Raw genomic sequence first — 22,247 nt, forward strand, 5'->3', positions numbered from 1 at the left:
GTTGGTGGTTCAATCACATTCTAAGTCACATAGTGAATTCCTTTGGGATTACTATGAAACAAACTATGACATGACCCTTAATGATCTTATCTATTTGCTTGGTGCTGCTGAATCGACAATAATTTGGAGCACTGGGAGAGAAAATTTGATTAGTAGATCAACTTCCCAAACTACCATGGACATTGACAATGGTAACATTGGATATCTAGAAAAGCCTTCTCTTCCCAAGAAAGGGATTGACCATAGTCAACTAGGTTGACCAAATGGTAAAGAGAAAGGCTAAGTCTGCGATAGTCCCATGTACCATTCCCAAAGAGTCCATATGTTTCTCTTGCCAAAGGAAGGGGCATTGATTGCAAAGCAGCCTATTTACCTGAAAGATCATAAGGTTGATCAAGTCAAGAAGATTGACTCTACTTCAGGTAAAGTCCACTATCTAACTCTATTAAGTTTCTATTTTGAGATTCTTGTTACATGATGTGACTAGGTCACATGTTGATGTTTTAAGAATCAAAGAAAAGTGAAGAAACTTAAAGGAAGTATATGTTGATTCTGATCGCGAAGATGGATCTCGATCGCATGGTTCTGTGATCAGAATTTTGAGCTGTTGCTTAAGAGTTATGATATATTGCTTAGGAATAGATAACAACAAAGTTTTTCTTGTGATTTTGCACTGTAAGGATAGTTTTTTCGCAAAGTTTTTAAAATAAAAGGAAAAAATTGATTTTATTTATTTTTGAATATCCTTACAAAGGCATTTGTGAAAAGGAAAAAAATTGTTGCTTATATGATTCCATTAATAGCAAGAGTGGAAATATGAATTTGATTCTTTCATTTGTGGTAGTGTTTAAATTTTCCAAATAAGGAAAGATTCTCATCACCCAAGTTTTAGTTGGATAGAAACTTGGAATCATGCAAGTTGTATAGTATGGTGAATGAGAACTTTAAAACATTGGAAAATTAATACTAATTACTTGTTCACATGGATGTGTGAGTCAAGTAAAGGACTAAGGGATCGAGTACACATTCTTGTGCACTAATCAAGCCCACCACAAATATAACTTGAGTGACACATCTTAAATAAGGTTTATTAACACTAGTGAAATGTAAGAGTAAAAGGTTTTCTAATCTTGTACATTTGAATTTGGTAAGTTGTGATGTTTTTGATAAAACAGAGACCAACTTAGGCCAATTGTGTTAAGTGTTTGTCTTGATTGGAATCCACACTATCTCTTGAATATTTGGCAGGAAAGTCTTATAGGTCAAGGAGACAGTGGGAGTCTAAAAGATCGTGAAAGGGTTTCAAGAAGTAATCAAGGATAAAACCTATATTTCATTACTAGCACACAACTAGAGGTTTATAACCTATCGTGTTGACATTTCTGTGCCCATTCCAGTTAAGTTGGCTATACATTTGAGTTCTACATGTTATCAATTGTTTGCATAGCTACTTGGAAGCAATGGCAGGCCCTTGAGCTGCCAGGTGGCAAGAAGTTAATATTGCACAAGTTCAATCCATATGAGTTAGGATTTGTCACTAACCTAGTCTTGTGATTATGGTTTGACAAATTCACATGGATAAGAACACATACACCATAAAATCTAAGTGTCATAAGGTTTCTCTCCGATTCATGAAAATGATGACGAGGAAATTCTTTCACTAAGTAGATTTTAAGTAGATAACAATAGTGATATTTGCAGTTCTCAAAGTTGTTAGTGGAGCGTGCGTGGTTAACCGACACACTAACATTAACTTATGAGAAATGGAAAAACGTCTAAACAGTTGAGACTGTGATTATGGCATCCCTTTTCATAGTTCTGAAATTGTTTAGACACACCTGTGATCTATCTAAGATAAGGTGTATGATTTTGATAAAGTATTATTAAAGCAATCTAGTATCAAAAATCTAAACTTTGGTAAGAATGTCAATAACGTATTGACTTCTAGAGGTCCAGCTGTTTTCTGGATACATGTCAAAGCTAGTGGGAGCATAACTGTTATGCTAATAATCATCATGTTAGTGGGAGCATGATGATTATGATAAGTATTGCAAGTTAGCAATGTTAATTATAGAAAACAAAAGTTTCAATTCATGAGGTTGCAGGGGTTGAAAAAGTTGTTTTTCTATAATTAAGGGAGAGGAAATTATACTTCATTTTAGTTCTAAAAAGCTTAGATTGAGTTTATAATCATTCTAAAGAGCTTATATTGAGATTTTAATAACCTTTAGTCAACAATATATATACAAATTTCATGTTGGATTGGTTCAACTTAAGAAAATTCTATATATCGCATTCTCAAAATTCGATTATGATTACGACATCCATTTTCATAGTCAAATTTTGAGAATATGGCAAACGAAAATTATTATGGTAAAAGACTGGTCTAGAACCATGTCTTTATGTGAAACATCATGAATCATGTCCCATTTACTTTGGGTACAAAATTGATTACGTGTGCTATAATATTTATCCTTTCTGAATTTTCCAAATGCCTTGGGGGCATTAAGGGGAACACTGTCTAGAATTGGATATGACTAAAGTGATTAAGCAATTGTCGAGGACAATCTAAGGTTTACCAAAGATTGGTTGCTCAAGGACAGTTGGAAGTATACAATTAATATTGGAAGGACCATATTGACATAGTCTGAAAAGAGGCAACTCTTGTTCAGAAGTGGTAGTTAAAATGGGAACATAGAGTTGTCTTCATAGGTGGAAGCAATCTGTGTAAGGTTAAAGAAACTTAATGCAAGAAGCATTCAAAGCAATTCACTTTGAATTTGAGACATCGTTTCCATGGAATTGCTCTCCATTGGAATACTCTGTAATGATTGTTGCCAAGTCTTTGTGGATTTGTGCATAATCATTACAAGAGGAACAATGCATATAAGTTTAAAATCTAAACAAATTTCGATAATTGTTAGGAATTCTTACATTTACGACAAGGATTTGGAAGTGTGAAAAGAGAATCATTAAAATTATGTTCAATTGATCTAGTTCACAAAGAAAAGGATCATAGACAAACATAGAGTGCATACTTGGTGTATGGCAAAGCTATTGTTTAGAAAAACATAGTGTACATGCTTGGAGCAAGGGACAACTAGTGTTTTTAATTCAGGTATAAAGTTGATAAAACCGAAACAATGAATAATGAGTAATAAGTATGGTGATAAATAAAAGTGGTCTATTTATATTCATAGGGTTTGATACCATATTTGATTCATTTATTCTTGTGTTTCACTTTGCATGTTTTGACTTCCATAATAACTAAGTTATTCTTCCGGAATGACTAAGTTATTCAAACCATCCACAGTCGGTCATATGTTGGAAGTAGATATGAATCAAGACTGTCATGGTTTGGCTTCTAGAGGTCCAAGTTGGTGGACAAAGTTGTGCTACAACACTCATGAGTGCTCATAAGTTTTGAGTATTGGATTCAACCCACGCTCATTTGAATCACTTCATGGATTTTATCATGAGTGATCATGAGACAATAATATCTTATATTCTTCAAACCTAGATATATGAGTTGTTACTATGAGTTGGTTGTACATTGATTGCAGGAAACCGCATTGGTAACTCGATGTTATAAAACATGCCTTTGTGTATGATTCAACAATTAGTAGAACAAGCCATATGAGTCGAAGTTTATCCATTCCTTTTACCTTCGGGATAAAAGCGATATCTGTGGGCCCCTCGATGATTTAATGATGACACATGTGAGTGCTTGGCCAAGCCAGGACTGATTTGATTTGTTCAATTAGTCAGTTATCATAAATCGGAAATCAGGAAACAACAAATGGACAGAGAGAACGATTATAATCCATGTCTCAGTCCATATGATATCTATAATGGAGGAATATATGATCCCTTATCTAATGGACAAGTCATTAACAAAGGTCAGAGTTCGTTGACAATATCAGAGTTCGACAACAACTTTAAGAGCTACGATTGCCAGCTGGTTTTTGAAGTCATACTCAATAATAGTTTTAGACTTATCCAAGTGGGAGACTGTTGGATTAATGTCTAAGTCCATAACTATATTTGGTATGTACTTGACCCGACCCGGCATGGTCCATTTGGGTTGCACTTCACCGGCACAATTTATATGGATAGTATTTTGAGAATAGTATATTTATGATTTATATTAATATATTATAAGTTCTAATATATTAATATATAATCATATTATTTAATTAGTATTGATAAAGAATTAATTTATAATTAATTAAGTGATCAAATGGAACTAATTAAATATGGACTCTTAGATATATATGTGTAGTGTGCCAAGTTCATTAAGGTTGGGCTAAGTCTTCATGGATAGTCCATGGAGCTTTAACCCATGGATCCTAGGAAATGAAAGGTCATGGGTATTAGGGTTTAACCCTAATCCTCCACACTATATAAAGGGTCTTATGGTTCATGAAATTAGGCAAGTGGCTAGTGTGGATACACTAAAGAGGGCAATAAACGATTTCATAAGTGTGAGCCAAGTATCCATATTCTATAAAGGTTTTCCAAGGTGTTTTGGTGATTTGTGATTCCACTTGAGGCTTCCACACTATTGGGGCTAAGATCTTAAAGTTCAAGACTTCAAGCTTCATTAAAAGGTATGTATTCTAAGTTGTTATATTACCCAAGTATCAAGGATTGTATGCTAGATAAGGTAATACCTTGGAATATTCATATTTGCATGTATAATAGAGAAAACATAGATCCAAGGTATTTAGGGTTTCATGTACACTTAGGAGTGTTAGAATGTTCAAAACCCAACATTAAGACCCTTATTAAGCTCCTGTTTGAGTGTTGAGACCCATTAAGGCTTGTAGGAGATTAAAGTTGGCAACTTTATTGTTTAAGACCTTTCCTAGGGATCAGATGTATGTTTTGGACATCTTGGCTTAACCCATTAAGAGATTAAAGTTGGTTTTGGGCTTCTGACGAGTACGTTGGGCATACGCTCAGCGTAATGCAAGATTTATGCATTAACATTTTGTAGATCATGCTTCATGTTTGAGTACGCGAGGCGTACGTCTCGAGTACACAGGGAGTACTACCTAGAATTGTTATTTTGGGGCTTGTTGGGCCTTTGGACTTCCGACGTTGGGCCATGGTTAGACTGGGCTTTCTTGGTATTGGTCCCATGATAGTTTTTGGGCCCAATTAGGAAGTCGGGCCATATTGGGCTTTGGGTTGCCATGTTGAGCTTTCGTGCATTTAGGCTGGGCCTTGGTTATGGAACTAGTAAGTAAAGGGTAAAATGATCTTTTACCCTTTAGGAAGTTGGTTTATGAGTGGGCCTCGAATTTTCGGTTATCGGGATAATTATTGATTAAGATTGTATTTATTGTTAGTTGGTGCGAGGTTCTATGGTTTAATGACCCGAGCAGTTATTGGATTATCAATGGATTGAGGTAAGTCTCCTCACCATACTTGTGGGTTGAAGGCACCAATGTTGGCCCACTAAGTTTTGTTATGCTAGCTGTCTTTGTGACTCTTGTATGGTATGTTGGGCTAGGCCTATTGTATGTTAGACTAGGCTCATTTGTATGTTGGGCTATGCCCATGGATCAGGAGGGCTAGGCCCATTGTATTTTATGTAGGTGCTAACTATCTTTATGACTTTTGCACTTGCATGATTGGGCTTAGCCTATTGGTTTGGCAGGGCTAGGCCCATTATGGTGGGATGGGCCTAATATGCGGGCTAGGCCCAATTGTATGTGGTATTTTGGGGAACTCACTAAGCTTTGTGATTACGATTTTATGGTTATTGTTTCAGGTACTTCCGGTTCGAAGGGGAAGGGCCCGACTTGATCGTAGCGCATCCACCCATGATTCCGCATTATGATGATTTTGGGATTGTACTATGATAACCGTTTTCTTATAAAGTACTTTTGAATATTTATGAAAAGGATAATGAATGTTGACTTAAAGATAATTAATTTTCTGGTTGAATGAAAAAAATGAAATTTTTACCTCATAATTTTTGGGACGTTACATCAGGACTCAAAGAATGTATTGGGGATATGCCGTATTTAGCTATCATATCAGATAGAGCCAATTGAATTGAAATGGCGATTCAAGTTGTGTTCCCGAATGCATATCACATACTCTGCTTTCGCTATTTGTTGATGAATATGAGAGCAAAGATCGACAAGAAAGAGAGAACATAGATTTTGTTTTGGGAGGCTGCAAAATCTTACTGACAACCTGATTTCAAAGAAAGCTTGGGTAGGTTGCATCATGCACTAAATGAAGAGTGTCGTACATGGCTTTGTAACATCCAAAAAATAATAGTGAAAATTTTCATTTTTCAAAGATCATTTTTTAAACCACAAGTCATATGAAACAATATTTCCAAAGCATAGTCATAAGATTCAAAGTATCCAAAAACATCTCTCAACATAAATCCAAGGATGATGTGTACAATCACGTCTTCACCTTCCCCCGATCATCAAATGTATCTGAAACCATGTGATCAAATTGTAAGCCTAAAACTTAGTGAGTTCCCCTAAAATATCCTAATCAAATAAAACGTATAAAAAAAGCATATTGGGTCCACAATCATTAGATTGGATTACCCTTAAGCCCACAACATAAGTATGGATTGCCCTCCCGAAGCTAATATTATGTGTAGATTGTTCCCGATTTTGTTGGTTTACCGCACAATGTAGTACCGCCTCAACCCAACCACACTATGTCGACATATGTAACAGATAAATGATAACCATCTAGTACAAGTAATCTTACAAATCTACCAATAGAAATGATCACTACAGCATAACAACATCCTATACACAAGTATACATAACACAACCGAGTGGGCTGGAATTGGTTTCTTCAACCCATGTGTATAGTGAGGAAAACTTACCTCAAAGTCCATAATATTACATTAACGAGCACTAATATGATAAACCTCTCTACAAGTCACCTATACAATAAACAGGGACCAAGCCTCAATCCACAACCCAAAATACTCTACTTGGCCTTAGGTCAACTTGGTCAAGGTCAACAGTCAAAGTTAATACTCTAAGATCACCCAGCCAGCCGTCACGTTGTGACCATCTATTGGTCACTTCGTGACCTAGTAAAATAAAGTAGTTGTGAACCTACCATACTCATGTCATGATAACCCAAGGTGTCACGTCGTGACGACGTGTTAGACAGTCTTGAGCTTTAAGCTCTCAATCCTTTAAGCATTGCAATCCAGACCCTTCAGAAGGCTTTCTCTATCCTAGAACCCCATAAAAATCATAGTTTTTCGGAGCTAGGGAAAAACAAAGAAGAAATGAGGTTAGGCTCTCATACAAGAGTCCCCAAACCCTACCATACTTCAGATCCAACACTTATTTCAACAAAGGGATACTTGTGAGATCAAGAGATCTGATGCGCATGGACAAGGTTTTAAAACTCAAACCTTGAGTTAATGCTTAAGATCAATGTCTGCTTACTAAGAGGAGTTCCAATCAAGTCTGGCAAGACCAGTCAAGTCTGAAGTAATGAATTCAACAAAATATTCAAGACATGAATGAATAATTAAGTCAAATTAAAGACAATAAATGAGCAAGAAGAATGTTTGATATGAAAGGAAATAAAAAATGAAGTAAAAAGAATAATGTTATCTTAGGTTGAACAATCCGTCACATACTTTGTCATTAAATTCTCCTATAAATAAGAAGACTGATTACATTGTTCAGACCATAACACATACATAGAACCAGCTAATAGAGTTACTCCTGACACTCTAATTATCTAAGTTTTGAAAAAAAGAGACTAAGTCCCATGACATGTTACATCAAACAAAATGACAAATACAATTAATACAGATGAATAGATTCGGACATATCATTATTTCGGACACAGTCTTCATTCCGGATTGCCTTCACTACGTTCAAAATATATTGTTATGAACTTCTCCTCCGGAAGCAAGCTACACTTCTAAACACAAATTGACTCCGGAACATTTTCACTCCGGAACTAAAACTGACTTAGGAACTTATTGGATGATTGCTAGAGGTTTACTTTTAGGTTCCAAAAATCTCACCCTAAGTGAACTTAGCAATCAAGTCAGCTCAGTTAGCTTCTTCCTTGATAAAGACATAGGCTCGATACAACCATTATCTAACTTCAATATAACACTGCAGCTGACTCACAACCTTTGCTCTAACATTTTCCAAAGCATCTGATTTGGATGCACGACTTATGAACTTTTGGAGAGCTTTAGTTGGAACTAGGTGTTTGTCAAGGACTCGGAAGAAGTCCTTCTTGTTTGTCTTTCTTTGCTTGTATACAAAACCTAGTACTGGCTCATCAATGGGCCCTTCAGCTAGTAGATCAACTTCCAGAAGAGCATAGTCGATCTTGGTAAGGTAGTTTTCGGCTCCAAACAGATGTGCCAACTCATAGTCGCAACGCCATAATTCAACAACATAATCCTTAAGTAAACTTAAGTCAGCTTGGTAAGCTCCCATGCTGAGATTGTCTGATTGATGACTCCAAAAATGTGCAGCAATAGTAAGGATGTCGTTTGGATTGATTTCAGGGAAGTCAGCATCAATGATTGTGCATTGAGTTGGCTTATTCCTGAAGATGTAGTACCAGAACAATATGCAGTTGAGTTCATACTTGGTTAAGATCTTTCTTCCAAACCCTGAGATCTTTGTTATTCTCTTTCTAGACCACACTTCTTTTTGAGGGAGTGTGTTCTTGGAATATAAGGTTTTCAATATTTCATGCTCAGTCCGGACGATCAATTCCAGATCATCTTTAGGGTGGAGAGGAGCAAATTTGATGTAGAACTTGCTGTAAGGAGAGAAAGGAAGATCAAGTTGTTCCGAATCGTTTATGAGGATATTCTAGTACATGAATGGTACTATATCCAAATAATGGATCATCCCTTTGTGACAGAGAGGAGAAAGGCATAGCATTGGATTTGGATTGTCTTTAAGGGCTTGAATTTGAATGCTTTCCTCAAGAGCTTGATTGATATCTTCTTGGGACCATCCTGATTTTGGCTTTGGTAGAGTTCCGGATGTGACAACCCGAAATTTTCATTTGGTCAAACCTTAAAAGTCAACCACTTCTTATTGTGAATTAATATCATTATGTCTTATTTTTAAGAAATATAAAGTTCGTTTGATTATTTTAATATTATTTTTAAACGAACGGGTGAAAAAAAGTGTCGTCCCGGGTTTTTATTTTTGAAAACCGCAAACATTTCGCGTATTAGAATCACCCGACCAAACTTTTATATTTTGGGTTGAAAAAGCACCCAAAACCGTAAACTCATACCTATGTATGAGTTTACTCCCCAAGAAACTAGTCATTGTGTTTACTCCCCAAATAGTCGAAAGAGTAAACTCTAAAAACTCTCTCAAGTATCATCCAACATTAAATTCCAAAACTCCAATCCTGTAAGTATTCTAACCATTTCAAGTTAGTAAAACACTTAATCTAGTGTTTGTGCATCTATTCATCTATTCATCCATTCATTTATGTATTTTGTTTAGATTTTCCAAAACACCAAGAACACCAAGAACACACACTAAGTGTTCTTGGCCTTTTAGCTCAAATCAAGCATCATTATAGTAAGTACTTCCATCCTTGAGTGCTTGTAAGCTAGTATATCAAATAAACACCAAGAAAATCGGTCAAGAACACCATGATTGAGGTGTTCACGGTCCAAGATGATGCTTGGGCCGTAAACACCATAAAGACCCCCAAAAGTGACTTAAGTCCCATGTTTAGCCCTAGTTTGAAGTCTAAGACTTACCTTAACATATGTAAACCTTCCATTGATGTGTTTAGAATTTGAAAAAAATCAAACACCACAAATTATAGGTGTTTACGGTCTATGGATATTCCAAAACCGTAAACACCCAAAAAGGTGTTTAAATGAGCCATTTTCCTTTCTTAGCCCTAAAAACTAACTTAGATGTTTACCTAGTTGTGATAAGGACTTGAAACAAAGGCAATATCCCTTCCCATAAGGGTTTACGGTAGTAAACCCAAGGGAAAATACCCTTAGGCCGTAAACACCTCAAGGAGGGTGTTTTGTGGCCCTAGTCCATTCCAAAGGCTAAACCACTTAGCAAGATTGCTTCAAAGGATATGTTAAACCTCCAAACAACCCATAGTTGCAAGAAATGGAGTTTAGACCGTAAACCCTTGAGTTTACTGCCGTAAACTCCTAGGGTAAAGGTCATTTAGACCGTAAACTCCCAAGGAGTTTATCCTTGGACCCCAAACACCCTAGTTTTGCCCTACTAACACTCGGATGCAATCCTTGTGAACTTTAACACTCGAAACAAAGTGTTTTCAGGTTCTAGAGTGTCCCAATTCATTTTATTAGTTATAATAAGTCTAATTAGTTATATATATGTTCATTATATGATAACTAGGCTCGTGCGTGTGTACAAGTCTTCAATTGTCACCTAGCACCGTAACCGACACTTCAATCCAATCCACTCACCACAAGTGAGTTCATACCCCTTTAATTAACCTTTGAAATACTGTTAAATGTTTTAAATGCTTTTATGGGGGGGGGGGAATACAAGTTGAATACTTATAGTTATTACATCAATCACATGTGATTAATAACTATAAAACCAATGATTTTTATCACTGTTCAAACTGTTTATCAAACTGTTTTACTTCAAAATGTTTTACAAACTCTTTTCTTACCAAATACTTTTATTTAAACTTTGTTATACTTCTTATAAATTGCATGCCCATATATGTATAGATATATAAGCAATGTTTAAAGGGCTTAGGAAGGCCATCCGCCCTATTTCCTTTTCCTCGATTTGGATGTGGTCTGGTGGGATGTCGGGTAGCCGTCCGAGGGTCGTTTGAATATTAATTATATATCATATGTGCATATATAGACATAAAAGTGCTTCCATATTCATACGTATCAGTTACATCATTAGTAAGTTACCATAGGGGTAACACAGGGTTACACTTATACTATTGCTAGATCAATGTGTCAGTTCATTCATGAGTCAATACTTAGTACTATGAGATCATATACATTACATTACTATGAGAACATATACATTACATTACTATGAGAACATATACATTACATTACTATGAGAACATATACAACTATACTAGCAGAAGAACATATACAACTATATACTAGAAGAAGAACATATACAGCTATACTAGAGAAAGAACAAATACAACTATACTAGAAAGAGAACATATACAACGATACTGGAACATGTAACAATACATTACATATACATATATACATTGAAAAATTGTGATCCACTGTATCGGAGCATGCCTTAAATGTCATGGCCTGAGTTGTAACCAGAGTCTCTTGGAGGGAGAGTGTGAGTTTGCGTATAGATCTATACTGGATTGACTATCCTACACCTTGCTGCTAGCTACAGCCGGACCGGCAGATATGCGGGTGCCAAACGTCATTTCTTTTTACGACCATTCATTTGTCGTTGTTACCCAGTCGATAGTATGGTACAATTAATCACATGATACCTTAATATAAATCCGGTTTAAGGTAGTTTGTACAACAGTAGTTCCTATATTACAATAGTACAGTACTACAGTAATTTATCCTTTATATACATTTAGTGATTATTTCACTTAAAACATTTATGTACAAACTATATTTTGATAATGATAGTTACCCTTGGGAAAATTACACACGTTTACGATAAACGAACGTACAAAACAGTTACGCCTTGGTAGAAGGCTATTTTTAATAGAAAATATAGGTTTTTCTCAGAGATTCAAACTTTTACAAACACGTACATTCACATACTTTTATCACCAATGTTTACAAACTATTGTTTAAAACTATGTTCAAACGTTTTGATACAAACACCGACACTAAAATACTTATGAACTCACCAGCTTAATGCTGATAAACTCTTTCAAAATAACTTGTATTCTCAGGTCATCAGTAGACAGGTACCGAGGCCAGCTTTTGAGAAGATGGAACGCATCCAAGACTCATCTTATTATTTTGATTCACATTATTTTTGGTGTCTATAAATGTATAGAACACGCTTGTATTAAAATTATATATTTAATGAAATGGATGATGTTGTTTGCTTGTTTACTTTTACTGTGTTGTGATACTTTACATGATGTCCTCCGCCCCAGAACGTTTCGGCCGTTCTTGGTTTTGGGGTGTGACACCGGAGTAGTGAGCTTGATAAGTTTCTGTGATGGGCTTCTTACCCTTGTCTTTGTTGAGATTTGAAAGAGCTTGTTTCATGTTTTCATCTATTACAAATTTTGGAGAAGTGGATTGAAGAGGATTTTCTAGAATGTCATTTGGGATCCGGGGGAGCAATTCTTGGTGCAGGAATTGGAGGTAGCATGGATGAGGTGGCTCGGAAGGCGTCAACTATTATTTTGGTTTTAACCTTAGCAATTTTGATAATTCTACGGAGCACATCAGGCAGTGTGGATGGCATGAGACTACAGACCAAATTCTTTGTTCTTCTTCTGTCATCACTTTAGTAGGGAGCTTCCTTGGAGCCTAAAGACCTACTATTGCAAGTGTGTACGGAGAGCCAGTGAGAACCTGCACATCATCTGAACTTTCATCTCGGAGTGAAAACTCCGAGGCAGGTTTCCATGGTTGACTTGGTCCTTCTCCCCCTCTTGCAACAGTGGACCTGGCAACCGGGGCAAGGTAAAGCGACTCCTTTGAATCTGAAATTTTTTCAAACACTTTTTAAAAGCTGGTGTTGAGCTGAAGAGTTAAGGTGTCATAGGCTTCAATAGTGGGAGCCTGAGCTTTGAGATGGTTGAAGAGCTGGCCAAGGATTGACAACATCTCATCAAATTTGTTGTTCGGAACATCCACGATGTTCCAACATGCCCTGAGTAGCTTTAGAAAGACTTGTTGCATGATGAGGTTCATTTCATCTTTCTTCCGGATTTCTTTCTCTAATCGCTAAATCTGTTTCTCATGGCGAACATGTGTTTTCTTGATAAGGTCATTGGTGGCAACGACTAGGTCATCATGAACTTTCAACATCTGAGTGATGGTATCAAGGTAGTGATCAACATAAGCATCATATTTGTGTTCAATTTCTTCGATTGTGTGTTTGAGGCAGAGAGAGATGAGCTGGTCAAGTTGGGCTTCATGTTCAACAATTGTGGGTCCGGACTTGTTATTTTCGGACAAGGATTGGAGAATAGCGTCTAACTTAGAATCCAGTTTGGAAACTTTCTCGTCAATTTTGGTGTTGAGTCCGTATACAGATGCTTCAAGTGTATAAACCTTCTTCATTGTATCAAAGACATTGATTTCGAGAAGGGCAAACAGATTAATATGGTTTCCAGTAGAGGATTCAGTGTCTGAAGTGAAATCCCAGAGCTTGTCTTTGTTGAGTTCTGGAATGAGATGAGGTTCGGAAGGACCTGACTTGGTTATAGTGGCATCATCACGAAGTTTAGGAGTGGATTTAGTTTCTGCTTCAGGAGTGGGTGAGGAGGATCCAAAATCAAAGGATGATTTGGATGAAGATGGCTTGATCTGAAATCAAATGGAAGGCAGATAGGAGTGTCACCATCATCATTGAACGTAAAATCTTCGGAAAGTTCTTCATCTGGATCTGAATGCAAAACGCCATGTTGTGGAGTCTTTGGTGTTTCTCCAGAAGCAAACTCCAAGTCAGTAACATCATTAGTTGGAGCAACAAAGGGATGGTTGCTTTGGAAGGCTCTTTTTCTTATGGAGATGAGGGTTGCTTCAACTTGGGATCGAGTGAGCTCCGGATGTCTCGAATTTTCACTGTCTACAAAATCTCCTCACAAAGGATCAGTAGCACCTGGTCTTCCTGTACCCTTACCGGGTATCATACCAGTTGAGGCACCTGAGGTTGGAGGGACTGCCCCAGCCTCAGAATGCTTGGGTTCTGGAACATGGGTTTTGAACCGTGCAAGTGTGGAAGAAATAGGGATATCAAAAGTGACACGTGGGTTTGTTCCATGGGCAAGGAACTTTGTTCAACACGTGCATCACCTTTTTAGGAAGGTGAGGGTGGATTATGAGCAGACTCCCCATGAGTGTGTGCTTGTGATTTTGAAACTCCGAGGGGTACCTCGGAAGAGTTGGTTGGTGGGGTGAGCGGACAGCCAGAGTCAATCGAAATGTCATGAGCTCCTTCCTATTGAGAGGAAGATCTGACTTTGGATCTCTTTCTGGTTTTTGGCTTAGAAGGAAATGTTTTTCGTTTAGCGGATTTCTTCTTTTTCTTTCCACCGGATGAAGCAGATTTGGCCTCTTTCGGAGTGGGCTCAATGGAGACAGGGGTGGACTGTGTTGGGTTAAACACAATCAAAGTCTCTAAATGATGTTTTAAATGAATGGATCTGGAAGGAATGAGGGCCAACATGTGTTCCGGTAAGCGTCGAATAGGTCCAAAAGATGACTGGTCCAGAATGCGAGAATGTTTAACAGTTTTAAAGGAGACATATACCTTTCTCGGAATTGTGGCAACTAGATTTGGTTCAGAAATTTCTTTGTATAGTTGTTGGATCCTTAGTGCCCAAAACCTAGGGCTCAAAATTTCTTTAGGCTTCCTCTTGATGGCGAATTTTCGGAAGTCTTGCCATCGAACTTTAAAGAGATCCACGATGTTTTCCTTTCCAGAGAAGATGCTGTAGACGACATATAACCAGTCCTTACTGAGGGTATCCGTTCCTCCATGCTTTCCAGACAGTCCCCTAATGATGAAGTGCATCAGTATGGTCCAAAGACCAGAAACGGCTGATTTCTTGAACTCTTTCGCTTTGGACTCCTGATCGTAACCGATGTGATTCAATAATTGTTGAAATTCCTCGGCACTTGGTTCTTGAACTTTGAATCCCTTGGGATTTTCCTCAACTCTGATTTCCTTGAGAAAGGTAGAATTGTGGATTGGCACGATGCGATCACAGGTAATCTTGGTTTCCAGAACATCATTGTGGATTCTAACACTCTCGAAGGCTGTGAGAAGAAGAGCAAGTGAAAGTGGTGGTTCTGGGATTTTAGTGAGGGGGTGAAGATGGGATGATGACCCACAAAATCAATCATCACTCTGAGTGATTCATCGAAATCCATGAGGTTGAGAGAGAAGAGTTGTGTGGTATCCCTAAGGAAGGGTTCAGACGACATTGAAGACAACGATCTCTTAGACGATTTCTTCTTTGCAATAGTTTTGGTGATTTTGGAAGAGGTTTGAGTAGTGTTGTAGGAAGCCATTGTTGCAGGTGAATGAATGCTCAAAGAACTCAAGAACATAGAAGAAGATGAAAGAATTTGGGTATTTTGTGCGTGTAAAGGGATAAAGGAGGGTTTAAAGAGGTTTATATAGGTGACGGAAATGGGTCGGGTTAGAAGTGGTAATGATGGAATCCGAATTGGAAAGGGGTTGAATTTAATGATTTTCTGTTTTTTGGGAGTGAGTTGACCTGAGATGATGAAAGGTTTTGATGGATGATAGTTGAAAATAGAAACCACAAAGAACGATGGGATGTTTGCTTTATAGGGACGTGCAATCGTGGAGTGGATTTCAAGGAAGACATGATAAGCATCTTGAAAAGTAACCGTTAGAAAACAATTCATCTTAAAATCTTTTGGACTTCTTCATGAATTTTGATTTTGGAATAATGATATTCCGGTAGGATTGAAAAAGATTTCATATAATGTGAAGTTCGAAATGAAATATTTGACTTGATCCGGAATGAAGCATATGAGCTTAAAGATGATCCGGAGTAGATTTTGAAAATTCAGAAGTCAAAAGTTTGAGAAGGTTATGGAGCAAGACTTTGAAGTGATTAAAAGATTTCGGAACATAATTTTCAAACGGTGTTCAGAATGAAGCTTGAAAGACATTTCCGGAGCAAAGTGTTAGAAAAATTACGAAATGAAAAGTGTTTAAAAGAGTTCGGAGCAAAGATTTATGAAGTAATTCTGGAAAGAGAGTAGAGGAGAGATTCACTACCGATCCGGATTTGAATTCGGGAAGACCTTACGAAGTAAGTTTTGATACGAAATTGTTACCAGTGTGACTGTACTGGTCTTTGGACTTAAAAAGATTTAGGAGTTGTACAACTTTGAACTTAGATTGATGGTTAGATAAAAAGACACATAAAATGATCCTGATTATTCCGAGAGATAATAGTTCCGAGATGTAAGAAAATTTTGCTTCAGAACCAATTTTACTTTCTGATGTTGCCATCAGAGAGTGCACACCTCTTGAAAAAATTGTGGATCAGGCATCATCATACCCATTTTATTCAGAAAACCGTTGAACTTGGTTTCGTCTAATGCCTTAGTACAGACATCAACAATTTAATCGTCAGATGGAACAAAGATGAGTTCAATATTGCCATTTAAAACATGATCTTTTATGAAATGGTACCGTATGTCAATGTGCTTCGTCATGCAATGCTGAATTGGGTTGTGCGAGATTGGAATTGCTCTTTGAGAATCACAATAGATTGGAATACGTTGAAAGCGGTAACGATAATCCAAAAGTTGAGATTTCATCTAGAGAACTTGAGAGGTACAACTAGCAACAACAATATATTCAGCTTCGGCCGTTGAAAGAGCAATGCGGTTCTGCTTCTTGGATGACCAACTAACCAATCGACCTCCTAAAAATTGACAGGCACCAGATGTGCTTTTTCTATCCAGTTGAAGACCACTATAATTTGAGTCTGAGTAAGCTTGAAGGAGAAAACTCTCATTTGCTGGGTACCAGATTCCGACATTCTTTTTACCTTTTAGGTATCAGAAAATCTGTTTTACAACCAAAAGATGAGACATCTTAGGATTAAATAGAAATCCGACATAAAGACAAGAAGCAAACATGATGTCCGGACGAATTTTTGTAAGATAGATTAAGGATCCAATCATTCCTCTGTACTTATTTTCATCAACTGCAACACCGGATGAGTCCGAGAAGATTTTGTGTCTGAAACCCATGGGTACCTTGGCTGAGGCACAGGTGTCCATTGAGTACTTTTTGAGGAGTTTCGAAATGTACTTCTCTTGATGAATAAAGATTCCTTGATTGGTTTGTTTGACTTGAAGACCAAGGAAGAAGCTTAATTCATAAATGATGCTCATTTGGAACAGGGTCGGATCGAGTATACCTCTTTGAAAACCGGAGCGTTTGAGAAAATCAGTGACCATCTCGTACCAGGCGTGAGAAGCTTGCTTAAGGCCATAAACAACTTTCTAGAGCTTGAAACAATGATTTGTAAATGAGAGATTTACAAAACAGGGAGGCTGTTGAAGGTATACTTCAGTATCCATTTCACCATTTAGAAAAACACTCTTACCATCCATTTGGTAAACTTTGAAGCCTTCGTGAGCAACATAAGCAAGGAATATTCTGATAGCTTCAAGACGTGCAACAGGGGAAAAGGTCTCGTCGTAATCAAGTTTTTACAATCTGTGTGAATCCTTTGGCGATCATTCTTGCTTTGTTTCGAATGATAACTCCTGCATCGTCTAACTTGTTCCAAAATACCAATCTCGTACCTACAATTGGGTGATTCTGAGGAGGAGGAACAAGAGTCCATACTTCATTCCTATCGAATTTTGCCAATTCTTCCTGCATGGCTGTAATCCAATCGACATGTTCTAATGCTTCCTTGATGGATTTGCGTTTAATCATGGAGATAAACGCAGAGAAATGACATTCATTTTGCACACTTGTGGCAGATCGAGTTTGAACATTGGCGCTTGGGTTTCCAATAACTTGGTTGGGAGGATGATCCTGAGTCCAGATATGAAGTCTTGGTAGTTCTTGAGCAGCAGAAGATTCAATATTGATGATGGAGTTAGGTTGCTCCCCCTGAATGGTTTTGAATTTGAGGAAGATGCTCCCCCTGAACTTCTGAACCGGATAGGTTGATGTCGTCATCAGGAGTGAAGTCAAAGAAATTTACATCATCATCGTTGTTGATTGGATTTGAGTCAAATTCGGCAGCTGCATCTAGGAATCCATCCACATTTGATTCAAGGGAAGGTTGACCATTATCCTCCTCAAACTGAGAAGGTTGAAATGGTTCGGAATCAAAGGAAGGAAAGGTGGGTGCTAGACCAGAAACAGTTTGGGAGACAGGAGGGGTAGATGATAGGGTTGGTCTTAAACGAGATTCCGAATCAAGAGCTGTTTCTGATGGTCCGAAGAGGGTTTCAAAGTCAACTTCATGGATTACTTGAGTGTTTGGACATTTGGGAGGCAGATCATCTGACTCCAATATGTGAGTAGTAATGTGAGTAGAACCTGAGTTCCGAACGAAGTTCTCATCGAAAGTTACATCAAAGCTTTCTTCTAAAACTCGAGTACGATGATTTAGCACTTGATACGCCTTTGATTTTGCCGAGTAACCGAGAAAAATTGCTTCGTCAGCTTTGGGTTGAAATTTAGTAAGCTAATCATGGTTGTTTTTGATGAAGCATCGACATCCAAAAACACGAAGAAAGGAAATGCTTGGGTTTTGACCATTCATGGCTTCATACGGTGTCATATTGAGGCGTCGATTGATGATAATCCGATTCTGAGTGAAGCAAACAGTTTATACAACTTCGGCCCAGAGGTAAAGTGGCATATTTGCAAAGTTAAGCATGGATCGAGTAGCTTCTACTAGTGTTCTGTTGCATCTTTAGACTACACCGTTTTCTTGTGGAGTGTAAGGAGTAGAGAAGTTGTGATCAATTCCTTTCTCGGTGAGGAATTTTTCCATTGTGTCATTGGTGAATTCTGAACCATTATCACTTCGGATACGCTGAACAGGAAGTTTGACGAGAACTTCAATTCATTTGATGAAGTTGATGAGTTCAGACACTGTTTCAAACTTTAGCCTAAGGAAAAAGACCTAATTATACCTTATGAAATGATCAACAATCACAAGAATGTGTTTCTTATGATGAAGACTCTCTACAGTTGATGGTCCAAATAGATCAATATGAAGAAGTTCCAATGGATTCGAGATTGATTTTTCGATGAAGACGGGATGACCCTTCTTCGATTGCTTTCCACACTCACATGTAGCACATAAATGATCATGTTCAAACCTGAGGAGTGGTAGTCCTCTAACCATTTCTCTAGACACAAGATCATCCATGTACGAAAAATTCAGATGAGCAAGCCTTCGGTGCCATAACCAGCTTACATCAGGAACAACTTTGGAGAGAAGGCAAAGATGAGATTTGCCAATGATCATGTTGATGCCGAGTGGGTACATGTTCTTGTTGAGATTTGACTTTATTAAACATTCACTTTGGTCTTTAGTCATAACATAGCTGTGTTTCTTGCAAAATTCAACTCGATGATTTGAGTCGGTGAGTTGAGCAACACTTATTAGGTTATGTTTTAGGTCAGCTACGTAAGCCACATTCAAAATAGAGAAGTTTCCATTGGTGAGGATGCCATAACCACGCATTTGAGAGTTGGAGTTGTTTCCATATGTCACGTAACCAACATTGGGAGAAAGTTTGAGATCACGCGGAAAGTCCTTCTGCCTCGTCATGTGCATAGAGTAAGAACTATCAATATACCATATTGTTTCTCGCTCCGAAGCATAATATGCCTGCAAAATCAGTGAGTGGTGGAGCTTTTAGGCTCCAAGTTAGGTTTTAGGACAAGACTACGGACTTTGGACTTGGATTGTGATTTTTAGACAACAGTGGTTGTTTTGTTGGATTTCTTCCGAAATTCTTTGGGAAACAAACAAAATGTCATGGTCTTCTCATCTATCCAATAATCATATTCTATGACATGGAGTTTCGGAATGACTTTCTTCAGACATGTGGCCTCTAGAGAAGTGGGTATCACTGTCTCGTTCAGAGTCACTAATTTTTCATTTTCCAAACAAGTTTTTGTTTTGAAGATTTTTGTGCAATTGGTTTCTTTGAAAATCTTTCTTTGTTTGATGGTACATTTGATTTTGAAATGGATTGAGGTTTGAAAATTGTACCATCAACTTTGGCTATAAAAACTAATGAACCGGTCCGAGAAGGGTCATTTTGAATGGGTTGGGCGCATGAAACTTGCATTTTTAGGAGGGTGATCAAGAACTTCTTTAGATTCTGACTGGCTAGGAAGAATGGATTTTCTTTGAAGATTCTTAATAGGAACACATGTTTTATGATTTTGGGAAGAAGATTTTCTACCACTCCTGGGTGCATTCTTTTTTGAGTTCTCAAGAAACCTAGAACTTTGTCTTGACCTAACTTACTTTTTAAGGGCATTTTTAGCTTCATTTTTAGGATCAACGACATCTTTCCTATTCAATGAGTGTTTCTTCTTGAAGTCAAATGTTGACTTAGAAGTTTAACCGTGGGAGGGATTGCTAAACTTGGGCTTGATAGGTACCAAGTTTGTTTTGGAAATCACTAGGGAATTTGATTCACATGAATCAGAGGACACATTGCTTGAGGTTTCAAGGTTATCATCTAAGGGTGCCCATGCACACTCAGAAGTAACTTGTTCAGTTGTTACTGTAATTTTTTCGTCGACAAAACAGTTGTTAGGAGGAATGTGTTTCGGAACATGATCAATACAATTTGATACACTATGGTGGAATTCCGTGGTCTGATTCAGGTACAGGTTTGTCAGAGGTGTGGAATCAGGACACTTGACAACTATTGGTTGAAACTCAGGAGTAAGAGATGCAACTTTGTCAGATGTCTCAAGAAGGGTGACAAGGGAGAAACAAGGATGTCCAAATGTTGGTGGTTCGGAATATCTCCCATAAAAGATAAGTTTTGTAACTCCTTCAAGGGACTAGCGATGAGCTTCGAAAACCCGCTTCCGAGGCCTGGTGCTTTTGACCAAGGATGACAAAAATTATTTGGCATCCGTTCATTTGCCTCAAGAATGTTAATGGAATTATGCAAAAAGCATCTATTTTAGCATTAAGATGTTTGTCATCCAAAATCAAGACATTTCTTTCTGAATAGGTGATTTCACATTTGTCTTTCAAAATGATACATTCGTCTTTTGAAATTACAAGTTCCCGTTCTAAAGATTCTATTTTTAACTTCTTATCCTCGAAACGTAACCTAATATGAATCAATTCATTGTCCTTCTTCTCACTGGCTTATATGGCAGACTCATAGGCTCTATAGATGGTATTCATATCTGTTTGGATCTGGGTTAAATGTGATTCACAAAGAGATAAATCAAAATTATTTTTAGTGATCATGGATTTTACCTGCTGAAGAATTCTTCGACTTGGTGGATCATTTTTGGCCATGTAGAAGTAGTTCGGTTCAAAAACATCTTCACCATACAGTCCAAAAAAAAGTATTTTCACTTTCAGCCATCTGCTGAGCTCTTCGTGCGTAGTAATCAGAATCCTTGATTTTTGGTTTTTGTGGAACATCAGCCAAACAGTCCTTTGAATAGTGATTAGCATGACCACATTTGTGACATACAATTTTTGGTTTGTTAGATTTAGGAAACTGTTGAGGTTCTGGGGTGGAGTTTGGTTTAGTGATTGGGTCTATAGGCTGGTGGATTTTCCGGAGTGGATTGAGGTTCCAGAGCAGAGTATGGTTGAGGATTATTTTGGTGAGGAGCATGAAAGCAATTTTGGTATGGTTTGTGAGAAGGGTTAAAAGGACATTTGTATTTCATGGAGAGTAGTGCAAACTTCTATTGGAAATGGAGTTTAGAGTCCATAGCTACGGAATCTGGATTACTATCAACAAGATAGTTATGAGTGGGTGTGATGGGTGAAGAGGATTGACAGGTGTAAGGATAGATTTAAAGGGGTAAGAGGTGGATGAGTTAGTACTAGGTGGTTCAAAGGACTTGACAAGAGCGAGAGGACCTCTAGAAAGTTCTCTTAAGGTCCGAGCAATGTTTGACTCATGACCTTGAAGTTCATCAAATAGTTGATAAAGCTTTGACTTCTTTAGAGAACCATTGCTTTGAAGACAAGATTTCACATTTCTTCATCCTTTATCGAGACTGTTGATGAACTTGAGATTGTACTCCAAAGGAGTTCGGACAATCCCATGAACAATCATGTTGTTAACTGCAATTCGATATCGGTTGGAGGCTGAGGCAACTGATTCACCAGGAGTAATTTTGAACATATCAAACACATTGAAGACGGAGGTCAGACGCTTATCCTTCATGTTTTCCGAACCTTCGAACAGATCTTGAAGAGTATCCCAAATCTCTTTGGCAGATTTACACAACTTAATGTGTTCAAAGAGAGATGGTGGGACACCAAACACCATTTCAGAA

Source organism: Lactuca sativa, chromosome 8 (assembly GCF_002870075.4).
Source record: "Lactuca sativa cultivar Salinas chromosome 8, Lsat_Salinas_v11, whole genome shotgun sequence".
Classification (NCBI taxonomy): domain Eukaryota; kingdom Viridiplantae; phylum Streptophyta; class Magnoliopsida; order Asterales; family Asteraceae; genus Lactuca; species Lactuca sativa.